Genomic DNA, 14,185 nt, shown 5'->3' with positions numbered 1-14,185 from the left:
TCCAGGTCTGTGTGGGTGAACATATTCCAGTCTGTGTTTTTAAATCTGTCCTGGAGCACTGCATCTGTCCCCTCTGGCCACACTTTAATTGTCCTCACAGCAGGTTTCACACGTTGGATGAGTGGTGAATACCGAGGTGTGAGGAACAGGGAGAGATGGTCTGATTGTCCAATGTGGGGGAGGGGTGTAGCTTTGTAGGCTCCAGCCAGGTTGGAATACACATGGTCTAAAGTCTTGTCTCATCTGGTGTGGCAGGAGACATGTTGGTGGAATCTGGGGAGGACTGTCTTTAAGTTGGTGTGGTTGAAGTCGCCAGCAACAATAAAAGCAGCCTCGGGGTGTTTATTCTGGTGTTTGTTAATGGCTGCAGAAAGTTCTTTCATGGTGTTTGTTAATGGCTGCAGAAAGTTCTTTCATGGCCAACCTAGCATTAGCGTTGGGGGGGATATACACGGCAGTGAGTATGATAGAAGTGAGTTCTCTGGGGAGGTAATAAGGTCTGCATTTGACCATTAAAAACTCCGCATTAGGTGAGCAGTGACTCTCAGTAGTAGTGGAGTTCATGCACCAAGCATTGTTAATATAAATGCACAAACCTCCACCTCTGGTCTTGCCGGAGTCATCTGCTAGCCTGTCGGCTCGGTGTGTGTGGCGTCCTGCTAACTCGATAGCATTGTCCGGGCAGCTGTTGTTCAACCATGTTTCGGTGAAAAAACATGACATTTGAGTCCATAATCCGTCTGTTGTTAGTGATGGAGAGCCGTATCTCATCCATTTTGTTTGCCAGAGAACGGACATTGGCGAGGAAAATTCTGGGTAAAGGCAGCCGGTGTGGTGTTAGCTTTAGCTTAGCCCGTAGCCCGTAGCCCTCCGCGCCTACCTCGCCTTTGTTTACGATCCCGGCGCCGTCTGCGTGCACTTCCGCCTGGCCAGGGAGAGTGGGCAGCCTCCGGTGTTCTGGAGATCTCTGGGATGAGTCGGAGATCGGCGATAAAACTGTTGGAGTTATGAGTCCATGGAGTTATGGACTATAATAGTCCAAAAGTCCAAATCTTTAATAGAAAAGACAGGCAGAACTCAAACAAACAATAATCCAAACGAGGAGCTTATATACACACTGGAAAGTAAATAATTATAAGTTATTAAATCAGACTAATTAAATACAGTAAAACTAATAAGGGAAGACGAACACACGGGAAATAAAAATGACAACAGTGTAAACATACCAAAACTCAAAATAAAACAGGAAAGCTACTACAAACCAAGTGTGACACAAATACATTCATATTGAAACATATGTGATAATTTTCTTTCTTTGTAGAATTTTTAAGATATGTGTTAGAACAGTCATTATCCTGTTTGGATTAGGAACCAATCATTTTTGCCAAATAGTTAACACAAACTTAGAACAACAATGAACAATTTTCAAGATTCTGATTTACAGAACAAACAAAAGTCACAAAAGGTTTCATTATTTAAGAGACAAGATCAAGTTTTTCACACAGGAATGAAATGACAGAATCCAGTGCAGCGGGACCAAAGGTGTGTGTCAGCAAACTGAAGGTTGAGGAATCAGTCAGCTCATGTTTAAGGTTGTGTTGGATTTTGAGAAGAGTCTGTCTGTTATTAGAAAGTAAGATTAACAATGTTACACCAATAACCCAAATACGGGGAAATGACAAATAATACCAAAAAAGATACAACTTTCATATTGTTTTACTAACTTACTTTGTCATATCAGCACTTGAATGGTCGATGCCTTTACAGACCATGTCTGTTGTGACATCACAGGCCAATCTTCCGGCAAACCCGAGGGCTAGCTCCCCAGCCTCCTCTTCACTCAGAACACTAAACACTGTTACTTTAGTTTTGGCCTTCTTAGGCCTGTCAAGAATCATTGCGGGCAGTTTGGCTTTACGGACCTAAAAAAGAAAAAGTGCAAACACCAAAAGAGCAGAGAGAGACACACACACACGCACAAAGTTAAATGCTTTTGTTTACATGGTGTAATTGTGTATATGTTGCAGCAAATGCACAATTTCCAGCCACATTGTCACTTCATTGATACGAGTAACCCGGATTTATTTCAGGTGACATCAAAATCACGAAATGTATACCTACCCCAATCAAACCTCTGAAAACATGAACTGACATGTTCTCTGCGTTGATTCTGCGCTTGATCTCGTCTTCTGTTATTGTGTAGGTTTTCTTTTTTGAGCTTGGTACAGATAAGCGACCATGCACTCTGTAAACTGTACTAGTTCCTTCTGAATCAGTTTGGAATTCTGTATCTGCATCGATCCTGTCAACATCAGCAGCAGCAGCATTATCTGTACTCAGACTTGTGCCGTATACTTCTGCTTCTTTTTCTTTGTCTTCAGTCTGTGTACCTTCATCTCTTTCAGTCTGTGTACCTTCATCTCTGACTGTCAGTCTTCCTATCTCACTGTTACTTGTCGGTTTGCTGCAGATGTCCTCTCCCTTAGGAACTTTTCCTTTGTCATTCGCTGCCTGATGCTTTCCCTGATGACATTCTTCACTGGCTACTTCTATTGCTCCTCCTGTATAGCCACCTACTATGCTGCACAACTCCTTTCCCTCTGCTGTGCTGCACTGTGCTGTTACATAAAGAAGAATGATATAAACAGCACTATATCAATTTAATTGTGAAGAGAAATCCCCACAATACGACACAGTTATGTCTAAAATAGTTTTGTGTAAAAACTGGATCTTGAAACGTCCACTTTAATTACACAGTCCTGGTGTGCAAAGGCAAAATTACGAAAAAAAATTTCACTTTAAACATTTTTGGACATTGTTTAGTTACAGTTGTGGTCAAAAGTTTACATACACTTGTAAAGAATAGAATATAATGGCTCTACCGAGTGTCCCGTTATTTCTAAAACTCTGATTTTTCTCTGATAGAGTGATTGGAACAGATACTTCTTTGTCACAAAAAACATTCATGAAGTTTGGTTCTTTAATGACTTTATTATGGGTTAACATAAAAAAGTGATCACATTTGCTGGGTCAAAAATATACATACAGCAACATGAATTAGCAATTTTGGTGACTTAGAAAGTTGTCAGTGAACTGAGCTTCATAGCATGGCCTCTTCACTTCTTGCGAGTGATTATGAGTGACTACAGTTGGTGACTTCTCTTAGGCCAATTAAATAGGGCTCATTGGATACAAACGCCCACAAACGCTACAATGGAAAAGTCAAAGTAGCTCAGCATGGATCTGAAAAAGAGAATTTTTGACTTGAACAAGTCAGGAAAGTCACTTGGGGCCATTTCAAAGCAGCTGCATGTCCCAAGAGCAACAGTGCAAACAATCGTTTGTAAGTATAACGTGCATGGCACTGTTTCATCACTGCCAAGATCAGGAAGAAAACGCAAGCTGCTGCTGAGAGAAAATTGGTCAGGAGGGTGAAGAGTCAACCAAGAATCACCAAAAAGCAGATGTGCCAAGAATTAGAAGCTGCTGAAACACAGGTGTCATTGTCCACAGTCAAACGTGTTTTGCATCTCCATGGACTGAGAGGCTGCTGTGCAAGAAGGAAGCCCTTGCTCCAAAAGCGGCACCTTAAGGCTCAACTGAAGTTTGCTGCTGATCACATGGACAAAGATAAGACCTTCTGGAGGAAAGTTCTGTGGTCAGACAAAACAAAAATCGAGCTTTTTGGCCACAATGCCCAGCAATATGTTTGGAGGAGAAAAGGTGAGGCCTTCAACCCCAAGAACACCGTGCCTACAATCAAGCATGGTGGTGGGAGTATTATGCTGTGGGGCTGTTTTGCTGCCAATGGAACTGGTGATTTACAGAGAGTAAATGGGATAATGAAGAAGGAGGATTACCTTCACATTCTTCAACATAACCTAAAATCATCAGCACGAAGGTTGGGTCTTGGGCGCAGTTGGGTGTTCCAACAGGACAATGACCCCAAACACACATCAAAAGTGGTAAAGGAATGGCTAAATCAGGCTAGAATAAGGGTTTTAGAATGGCCTTCCCAAAGTCCTGACTTAAACCCCATTGAAAACATGTGGACAATGCTGAAGAAACAAGTCCATGTCAGAAAGCCATCAAATTTGACTGAACTGCACCAATTCTGTCAAGAGGAGTGGTCAAAGATTCAACCAGAAGCTTGTGGATGGCTACCAAAAGCGCCTAATTGAAGTGAAAATGGCTAAGGGACATGTAACCAAATATTAGCACTGCTGTATGTATATTTTTGACCCAGCAGATGTGATCACTTTTTTCTGTTAACCCATAATAAAGTCATTAAAGAACCAAATTTCATGAATGTTTTTTGTGACAAAGAAGTATCTGTTCCAATCACTCTATCAGAGAAAAATCAGAGTTTTAGAAATAACGGGACACTCGGTAGAGCCATTATATTCTATTCTTTACAAGTGTATGTAAACTTTTGACCACAACTGTATATTGTGACTTACTCTCACAGAAGATACAGATGCCACAAACAGACTTTGAACAACGCATGTGCTTGTATGCACCACATTTCTGGCACTGCACCTGTGAATTAAAAAAAAAAAGAAGAAGAAATAAACAAACAAAAAACAAATGAACAAAGTCCATTATATAAACAATCTATATGGCTAAGGACATGTCATAGTGTACCCGGTCTTTGGCTGCAATCACACACCAGCACTGACTGCACTTCCTAGTTCGTTCTGCAAAATATAATTTGTTTAAGTACAAGTTACATTTTCCAATGTTAGAGAAAAAGAAGGCGGCTAATTTTATCTTTACCTATTGAGGAAAATAAGTAGTGGCAAAGTCGGGACCTGAGCTTTGTGATTTCAGTGTTGTACTCCTCCACTTGTGTTTTACCGTCAATGAGAGATTGGGGAAACTAATAATTGACGAAGAAGAAAAAAAAAGAACAAAAAGAATTAGATTAACAAAGAAATGGGGTTTTTTTTACACCCCCCGAGAAAAAAAAAATAGAGCAACCAAAGCCAAAGCATTACTGCTGAAATGGTTCAATCTACAACAAAAATTGAGATTTTACCATCCTGCCTCTAAGGCTTTAAAAACTGAATAGACAAAAATGTAAACATTACTTATATAGGTTAAAGCTATAGTTTTCAGTACCATTATGACATGCACTCCACATGAGTTCCCATCCTGTTGATGTGGGTGGCTCACATGTGACAAAGTCCACTCTCCAGTGCAGCCTCTTGCTGAAGCAAATGAGCTGAGAGATCGCAGTTATTACAAATAAAAAGCATATAGAGAAATCAATAACCACGTTCGGTAATGATTTCAATTAAATTAAATATGTTATGTTAAATATGTTAATTAATTACCTCCAGTTTTTCAACACCGCACTTTTTCTGACCTCCGACTCGCCAAATGAATTCATATAGGCTATGGTCCTCTTGGGTATGTCACAAAACTGTTTTGTAAAAAGATGGATATGGTAGGCTTGGGCCGTGAGCTTTCCTAATGAGGGACACTGAAAAGTATCATGCACTAGAGAGAGTGCAAAATCTGTGCAACTTACAAACAAGGTCCAGTGGCTGCCGTTTTCCAGACAGGCTCCAATCAATTTCTCATACATCTGAAAGATGTTTTTCTGGAAATAAAAATAATGTGACAAGTATGTTTTTCTGTCAAGAATGACACTGCAAAACTGCGAAAGCTTGTCAGGTGAGACTTGTAATTAATTCTGCAGATACACAAACATATAGAAAGTGTCATTTTTTGTTTACATTAATTAAGTTCTATAGTGTGTACGAAACAAATCAAGACCACAGACTCAACACGCACCACTCAATTTTTGGTTTTCTTTATCAGTTGGCCAAGACAGAAATGTTTTAATCTGTGTGCATTGCTTTTGAGCAAGTCTTTACACAGAAAAGGTTTCAGAAAGGTATTTTTCAGGTTCTTCTGACAAGGCTTCAATTTTGGAAAATGCTGTTTGTTTATAGTGGCAACTTATAAACCCTTTGTGATAAGAACATAGTTACCACAGTCCAAGTCATACCTTCAAAAAGTATGCACTTTGTGCTCTTGTGGACCCATCCAAAATTTTTCCAGTGATTTGGCTTGGTATTGGATAAATGTGAGGGAAATTCTATAAAAATAACATAAATACACTTATGTTTTCAAATACATTACAAAAAACGTAAACATGCTATGTCATTATGATCAAACAAGCTTTTCAACATACCTCACACTGCAAATAGATTAGGCCATCTATTACCTTATAAAACAAATAAATAAATACATATAAATAAAAACAGAACTAAGGAATACGATTCATTAAGTAAATTGTACAATAAAGTGTATTTAAAGCAGAATTTAACATTAGTTTTATGACAACATAAAAGGATTTTTATGTCAAGAGGTACCTCATCTGAAATGTTTGTCTGGTCAAACAGGGATTTCAAACTTGAAATACCAATAGAGTTTGGTCCAGCTACTCCCACAAGGTAATCTGTGAGAAAGCATATGCTGTAGTCAACAGATATCATTTTCTTTTTGCATGCTGCAACCATCATCCATTTCAGTCTTCTAGGAGCTTTGTCTGGTTGTAGTTCTTTTTTCTCCTCCTCTCCCCTCATCTATGAATTAAATTGTTTTCTGACCTTCCTTCCCAATGGGATGTTTAAGCAATATATGTATGGTCAGAAGGGGGTGAAATTTTCATTGCAGTTGTACGTGTAACATTGCATGTGATAATAAAAGGCTTGATTGGTTGATTATTCAACATGAGTTGACATTTACCTGACATTGTGAAGGAGTCACAGTTTCTGTAAGGGTGTAAGAACATAACATGTGGATTTGTTACACTTCTTTTTCACAAGTTAATAACAATCAATAATTTTCATTCCATTATTAACAAGCTATCACACGATGTCCCAGGGACAACATCTACACGATGTCCCAGGGACAACATCTACACGATGTCCCTGGGACAACATCTACACGATGTCCCTGGGACAACATTTACACTTTGTCCCTGGGACAACATTTACACGATGTCCCAGGGACAACATCTACACGATGTCCCAGGGACAACATTTACGCGATGTCCCAGGGACAACATTTACGCGATGTCCCTGGACAAATTTGTAAATATCTGGATTACTGTTAATCTCCATAGAATCAAGAACTCATGTCAAGTTTCACAGCTATGGACCAGTTAATTATGTTTCCAGGTGATAGTTTGATTCATAGATTCAGCACACAACCATAAGTCTAGGCCTTTTAGTCCAGATTCTCTTCACTTATGTTTGTAAAATGATCAGGGAAGCTAGTGCAATTTTGCCTGACCCAACCCCCGGGCCACGAAACACCCAAAAAGTTGGGGAACGCTGGTCTAGAGAACACTGGTTAGCTAATGCTGTCGTCAAGTAGCCTATCGCTAGCAAACAAACAGCAAGCCAAGTGAGGAACATATGTATAATGCTTACCGTAACACTGGTTAGCTAATGCTGTCGTCAAGTAGTCTATCACTAGCAAACAAACAGCAAGCCAAGTGAGGAACATATGTATAATGCTTACCGTTTATTAAAGAAAAGTATTCTAAATTGACTTCAAATTCGGCGGACAGGCGAATTGACTTCAAATTCGGCGGACAGGCGGCGGTTTCTCGCTTCTTCACTTGTATTTCGAAATACTCGAAGGCGGGTATTTCGAAGTCGCAAAGGAATGACGTCACAAGAAGGTGATTGGTCACCTGCAATGTTGAAACTGGAACAACATTAATTATGATGATGTGGGAACAATGCTGACACGAGGATATCAGATCGTCCTTTTGACACAACACCAGCTAACTGACAAGACTTAGTTAAAAGCTAATATTATGGTTGAATATTATTGCACCTAACCTTGGGCTCCAGTATTCTGAAATCCCCACTTCCCCTCTGATAAACCACATGATTATGTAACAAATATGTCAGCTTAGAAGAAGAACAGAGGACAGTTTATTCAGGGTGTGACAGCACTTTACCACCTGTGGCCAACATATCATACAAATTTCTGGACTGGAGCACGTACATCCTTAAAAACTCCAGGACTTCATCACAGCCTCTCTCACATCTGCTTCACATGTGTAGTTTACAGGAAACTTAAATAACACTGGCTGAATATGTTTGTAGCAGGATAAAATTAGGGTCCCTTATATGAATGGGATTTAAACAGGGAGAAAGAAGAAAATGTTGGCATCAGTTCCAACATTTCACTTAATTGAGACTCACTTGTGTTTAACCTTGGAATATGTGAACAGATTACTTATTGAGTCCTTTCTCAGTCCATGGGTTGTAAAACCGCAACATCCTCCATCCGTAGTAAGAGAAAGCGTCTGTGGCAATAACCAAAATGTCTCCATACAGCCTTCGTGAATAAGAAAATGGGTGGCCAGGAATTTTTTTTTAATTTTTAAATTGTATAGAGCTAAATATGAAACGTGTCTGTGAGTCCTTCAGTCCAAATACTCGAGGTCGAGAAGAATATACAGCAGCCGCTGATCCCTCAATGGCACCAGTAAGACGGCAGGACAGCAGGGCCTCTTCCTCAGCAGAAAAGTCTCCTCCACTGCTAGCAGGAGAATGACACATGAGTATTTTAAAGGTACTGCGTGTACAGATATCACCGTTGGCTCACACAAGCTTGCTCTGACACAGCTACAGACCTTGGCTGTGTCCCAATCCAGCGACCGCACGCTCCTGAGTACACATTTTGAGACCTATTACTTCACAGCGACACGACGGCTGTCCCAATCCGAAGTGTACTCCAAATGTGCCATCGATTTCCCCAAATTTGAAGTGTGGTCCGGTGTACACTTCATGGTCCCATATATCCCACAATTCATAGCGCGGTGGTGGGTGTGGATAATTTTCCCGAAAAATACGGCAGAGGGCAGAAGCGGAGCGGCCGAAGAGTAAACTTTCAAAAGTAAGTTTACTGTATATGATGTCACTTATTTATGTGCCAATGTTTAATAATGAAGAGCATTGAAACATTGCTGTTGGCCACATGTCGGCAAAGATATGTGACATTAGGGATGTTTGTACTAACTTGGTTTTAAAGCCTTTAAAATATACGCCGTTCAATAGTCGACCTTCATCTTACAGAGAATGTGATGATTTTGTGGATGATTAAAGTCAGTCATATATCCACAAACACAACAAGCTGAAAGTCAGTGATGCTGCTCGGTTTGCAGTCCTGAACATCACGGCACAAGCAGGATCCACTGCACTGTTAATGTTAGCTATGTTATATTGCTGCCTCGGTGGTGTCGAGCCAAACGGACTTTAACGTGTGTTTGAACGAGCTGACGGTTCACTCGTTAAGCTGAAAGAAAGATGCTTCAATCACAGGAGTCACACATGTGTCCACTGTACCATCTGGGAACTCTTCTTGTTTAGCACTCGTAATAACACAAACACTAAATCCTGCTTCTCTGGTGCTGTTGTGTAGCAGTGTGTACACCTGAGACTGTCACCTGTCTGTCTGTCCTGCACTCTCTCTCTGTTTCTTTCTCTCTGATTGTGGAATAAAAGTATGAACATGTGTTTATAAGTTACACTTTTGTTTGAATCCTGCAGCTTATCACACATTTGATTTCCATGTGTGACGACTGCAAGTGTCCAGAGTGAGGACAGACTGAGGGACCCACTGCTGCACATCATCTGTGAGGCTTTGCACCCCTGATGATCCACCAGGTCAAACTCAGCAGTGTGTGAGGAAGAGGAGGAGGAAGAGCCAGCAGCAGCTGACAGATGGAGAGAACAGACAGACTGTTCCCTGTTTGTGAAGGACTGCTAGGAAAGTTTAACATAACTGTCTGTGCTGAATCAGTCTTATTAGGTAATGTTCAAATAATGTTATCATCCCAGTGTTTCCAGTGTGGGAGAAAGTACTCAGAGTACTCAGGGCCTTCAAGCTACACACTATGAAAGGCAGCAACAAGTTTAATGTTCAGAAACCTAAAGTATGTATCAGCAGCAGAATGGAGCTAAAAAAAAATGTTTGTTTCAGTTCTATGAAGCTTTGAGTATTTTGGATCAGTAGCACTGCTGTGTTTGTTGCATCATATTGCTGTGATTGTTTATATGCTTTATATATAGTTAGTTCAAATGCACAACATAAATGACAACTTACTGTTCACTGAACACACATCACTCACTGAGTTAGGTCCTTCTTGCACCTTTTTAAAAACACATCCCTTTAGCTTACATCTTGAAAGTAGTGCAAGCCATATGGGTTTATATTCCAAACAGTGACACACGAACTTGATCACCAAAGTCCGCTTAACATGGCTGCTAATTTTCAAGCTTACTAGCTTATTCACGATTAGCACATCATAACATAACCAAACGATAACATATATAAAGAAACAATATACGTATAAAACACCAATTCTTACCTAGCAGGAGAATAAATAATCAGTATTTTAAGGCTACTGCATGTACAGATGTCACTGCTGGCTCACATGAGCTACCTCTGAGAGTTTACTCCCCAGCTGACTGTCGCGAAAGAGTCGTAAATCACCGGCATTGTAAAACTTTAAATTATTCCAGGGCATGTTAAAAACAAAACACCAAACAGATGGACTGGATATTAAACGGTATCAAACGACTAAATGAACACAGGGTTACAATTACATTCTACCATCGTCACATCGAGAGTTTATTCATTAATCATCAGAGTTCAACAATGTGACATCCAGTTGAAAAGAGCTTCAGTAACGCAAGCCAAAACAGGCTAACAGTAAATAACAGCACAAAAACAGCCGTGCTTATCGACAGCTCGACAGTTCGACATATCCTCAACAACTCACCTCAGTATGGCTGCCATTGGTCACATTTTAACTGTCCGTTTTACAGCCTCTTACAGAAAATGAACGCTTACACGGTACACCGTACACATATACAGTATATTGATTTTATTTGGTTTTAGAGTTTAACCTGAAATCTTTTGCTGCTGAGCAGCAGAGCTCCAAAGCTTCCCCTGTAACCATGGTTACGCAGAGGCGTAACAGTGTTCCAACAGTGACGTCACATACCTGTGTCAGACTGATACCTGGATCAGTCTGAAACTTTTATTGGCACTTTTCTGCTGAGATCCGGAGCTCATGGGCCTGGCGGCCTGGGATCAGATGAGCTGCTGTGTTTTTCATGGAGAAAAAATAATTAACATGGAATAACGTCAGTCTCAGATGGGAAAAAAAAAGATGCAAGAAAAAGAGGACAGCAGATTGAGAAGAGATTTCTTCAAACGGTAAGGAGCTTCTACCAAGTGATATTTGATAAGGTTAAAACTTCAAGCTTAAATCTAATGTCTAGATTCATGCTAAACTTTTCTGATTACTCAGTGAATCTGTTCATATGTTGCCGTTTTAAGCTATCGGGTAATTTAATGGTGACAAATGTCTTTGACAAAAAAAAAAATGCAGGATTAATTAAAGGCTAAATATGACTGCTAGGTTAGGACGTTGTTAGGAGCAAATACTTAGGAGAGACATATTTTGCTCTGATAGAAATCTTTATTAATATTTATAGAACGGAATTTGAATGTGAGGGTGTGCTGGGAACGTCTAGCAGAGGCCCCAGTCCGCGAGATCTTCAACGCACACCTCCGGCAGAGCTTCAACAGCATTCCGAGGGAGACTGGGGACATTGAGTCCGAATGGACCATGTTCAGCGTCTCCATTGCCGAAGCTGCTGCATTGAGCTGCGGTCGCAAGGTGGTTGGTGCCTGCCGTGGTGGTAATCCCCGAACCAAATGGTGGACACCAGAGGTGAAGGGAGACACCAGGCTGAAGAAGGAGTCCTATCGGGCTTGGTTAGCCTGTGGGACTCCGGAGGCAGCCGACAGGTATCGACAGGCCAAGCGGAATGCGGCTCGGGTAGTGGCTGAAGCAAAAACTCGGGTGTGGGAGGAGTTCGGAGAGGCCATGGAAAAAGACTTTCGGACTGCCTCGAAGAGATTCTGGCAAACCGTCAGGCGTCTCAGGAGGGGAAAGCGGTGCTCTACCTGCACTGTGTATAGTGCTGGCGGAGCACTGCTGACGTCGACTGAGAAAATTGTCAGGCAGTGGAAGGAATACTTTGAGGACCTCCTTAATCCCACTGACACGTCTTCCGAGGAGGAAGCAGAGTCTGGGGATGAGGGGAATGACCCGCCAATTTCCGGGGGCGAGGTCACTGAGGCAGTTAAACAACTCCTTGGTGGCAGAGCCCCTGGTGTTGATGAGGTCCGCCCCGAGTTCCTGAAGGCTCTGGACGTTGTAGGGCTGTCCTGGTTGACACGCCTCTGCAATGTTGCGTGGAGATCAGGGGCAGTACCTGTGGACTGGCAGACCGGGGTGGTGGTCCCCATCTTTAAGAAGGGGGACCGGAGGGTGTGTTCCAACTACAGGGGGATCACACTCCTCAGCCTCCCTGGGAAAGTCTATGCCAGGGTGCTGGAAAGGAGAGTTCGTCCGCTAGTCGAACCTCGGATACAGGAGGAACAATGCGGTTTTCGTCCTGGTCGCGGAACACTGGACCAGCTCTTTATCCTCTCCAGGATACTTGAGGGTACATGGGAGTTTGCCCAACCAGTCTACATGTGTTTTGTGGACTTGGAGAAGGCATTCGACCGTGTCCCTCAGGGTGTCCTGTGGGAGGTGTTGCGGGAGTATGGGGTGTCTGGCCCATTGCTACGGGCCATTCGATCCCTATACAACCGTTGTAAGAGCTTGGTTCGCATTGCCGGCAATAAGTCGGACTCGTTCCCGGTGGGTGATGGGCTCCGCCAGGGCTGCCCTTTGTCTCCGGTTCTGTTCATAATTTTTATGGACAGGATTTCTAGGCGCAGCCAAGTGGCGGAGTGGGCTTTCACTTTGGTGGCCTCAGAATCTCATCTCTGATTTTTGCGGATGATGTGGTTCTGTTGGCTTCATCGGGTGAGGGCCTCCAGCTCGCACTGGAACGGTTCGCAGCCGAGTGTGAAGCAGCGGGAATGAGGATCAGCACCTCCAAATCTGAGGCCATGGTTCTCAGCCGGAAAAGGGTGGAGTGCCCACTCCGGGTCAGGGATGAGTTCCTGCCCCAAGTGGAGGAGTTCAAGTATCTCGGGGTCTTGTTCGCGAGTGATGGGAGAAGGGAGCCGGAGATCGAGAGACGGATTGGGGCTGCAGCTGCAGTAATGCGGACGCTGCACCGGTCCGTTGTGGTGAAGAGGGAGCTGAGTGTAAAAGCGAAGCTCTCAATTTACCGGTCGATCTATGTCCCTACCCTCACCTATGGCCACGAGCTGTGGGTAGTGACCGAAAGAACGAGATCGCGGATACAAGCAGCAGAAATGAGGTTCCTCCGAAGGGTGGCTGGCCTCTCCCTTAGAGATAGGGTGAGAAGTTCGGCCATCCGGGAGGGGCTCAGAGTAGAGCAGCTGCTGCTCCACATCGAAAGGAGCCAGCTGAGGTGGTTCGGGCATCTGACAAGGATGCCCCCTGGGCGCCTCCTGGGTGAGGTGTTCCAGGCATGTCCCACCGGGAGGAGGTCCCGGGGCAGACCCAGGACACGCTGGAGAGATTATATCTCTCGGCTTGCCTGGGAACGCCTTGGTATTCCCCCGGATAAGCTGGAGGAGGTGGCTGGGGAGAGGGAGGTCTGGGCCTCTCTGCTTAGGCTGCTACCCCTGCAACCCAGCCTCGGATAAAGCGGATGAAGCTTGATGGATGGATGGATGGAATTTGAATGAAAACAACAAAATTTGAATGAAAACAACAGGATTAGAAGGTAAACAACGGATTTTGAACGAAAACAACAAAATTAGAATGACAAGAAGGGAATTTGAATGAAAACAATAGAATTAGAATGAAAACAATAGAATTAGAATGAAAAGAACTGAATTAGAATGAAATGAACTGAATTAGAATGAAAAGAAAAAAATTTGAATGAAAATACAGTATTAGAAAAAAGAGAAAAGAACTTGAATGAGGAAAACAGAATTAGAATGACAAGAATGGAATTTGAATGAAAACACCGGAAGTTGAAAGAAAACAACAAAATTTGAATGAAAACAACAGAAGTTGAAAGAGAACAACAGAATTTGAATGAAAAGAACTGGATTAGAAGGAAAACAACAGATTTTGAGCAAAAACCACAGAATTAGAATGACAAGAATGGCATTTGAATGAAAACAACAAAATTTGAATTAG

At 42.3% G+C, this 14,185-nt stretch overlaps 1 long non-coding RNA gene across 9 annotated transcripts; it reads right to left on the bottom strand.

The window, feature by feature from the left end:
- Positions 1-1,350: 1,350 nt before the first annotated feature.
- On the bottom strand, positions 1,351-7,571 carry LOC113007879 (uncharacterized). 9 transcript variants are annotated; one of them, XR_013902358.1, is made up of 7 exons: positions 6,384-6,591; positions 6,203-6,235; positions 6,017-6,106; positions 5,534-5,605; positions 4,461-5,425; positions 1,729-1,922; positions 1,351-1,620 (listed from the first exon to the last, which is right to left on the bottom strand). It is a non-coding gene; the product is annotated as an uncharacterized LOC113007879 (long non-coding RNA). The 9 variants fall into 9 exon arrangements; XR_013902360.1 differs by having other exon boundaries at positions 1,351-1,922; positions 4,461-4,539; positions 4,645-5,425; XR_013902355.1 differs by lacking the exons at positions 1,351-1,620; positions 1,729-1,922 and adding exons at positions 6,760-6,785; positions 7,540-7,554 and having other exon boundaries at positions 3,786-5,425; positions 6,384-6,469.
- Positions 7,572-14,185: the final 6,614 nt, after the last annotated feature.

This window comes from Astatotilapia calliptera, chromosome 16, assembly GCF_964374335.1.
Source record: "Astatotilapia calliptera chromosome 16, fAstCal68.1, whole genome shotgun sequence".
Taxonomy (NCBI): domain Eukaryota; kingdom Metazoa; phylum Chordata; class Actinopteri; order Cichliformes; family Cichlidae; genus Astatotilapia; species Astatotilapia calliptera.
The sequence above is the reverse complement of the archived record's forward strand: the minus strand, read 5'-3'. Positions and strand labels throughout refer to the sequence as shown.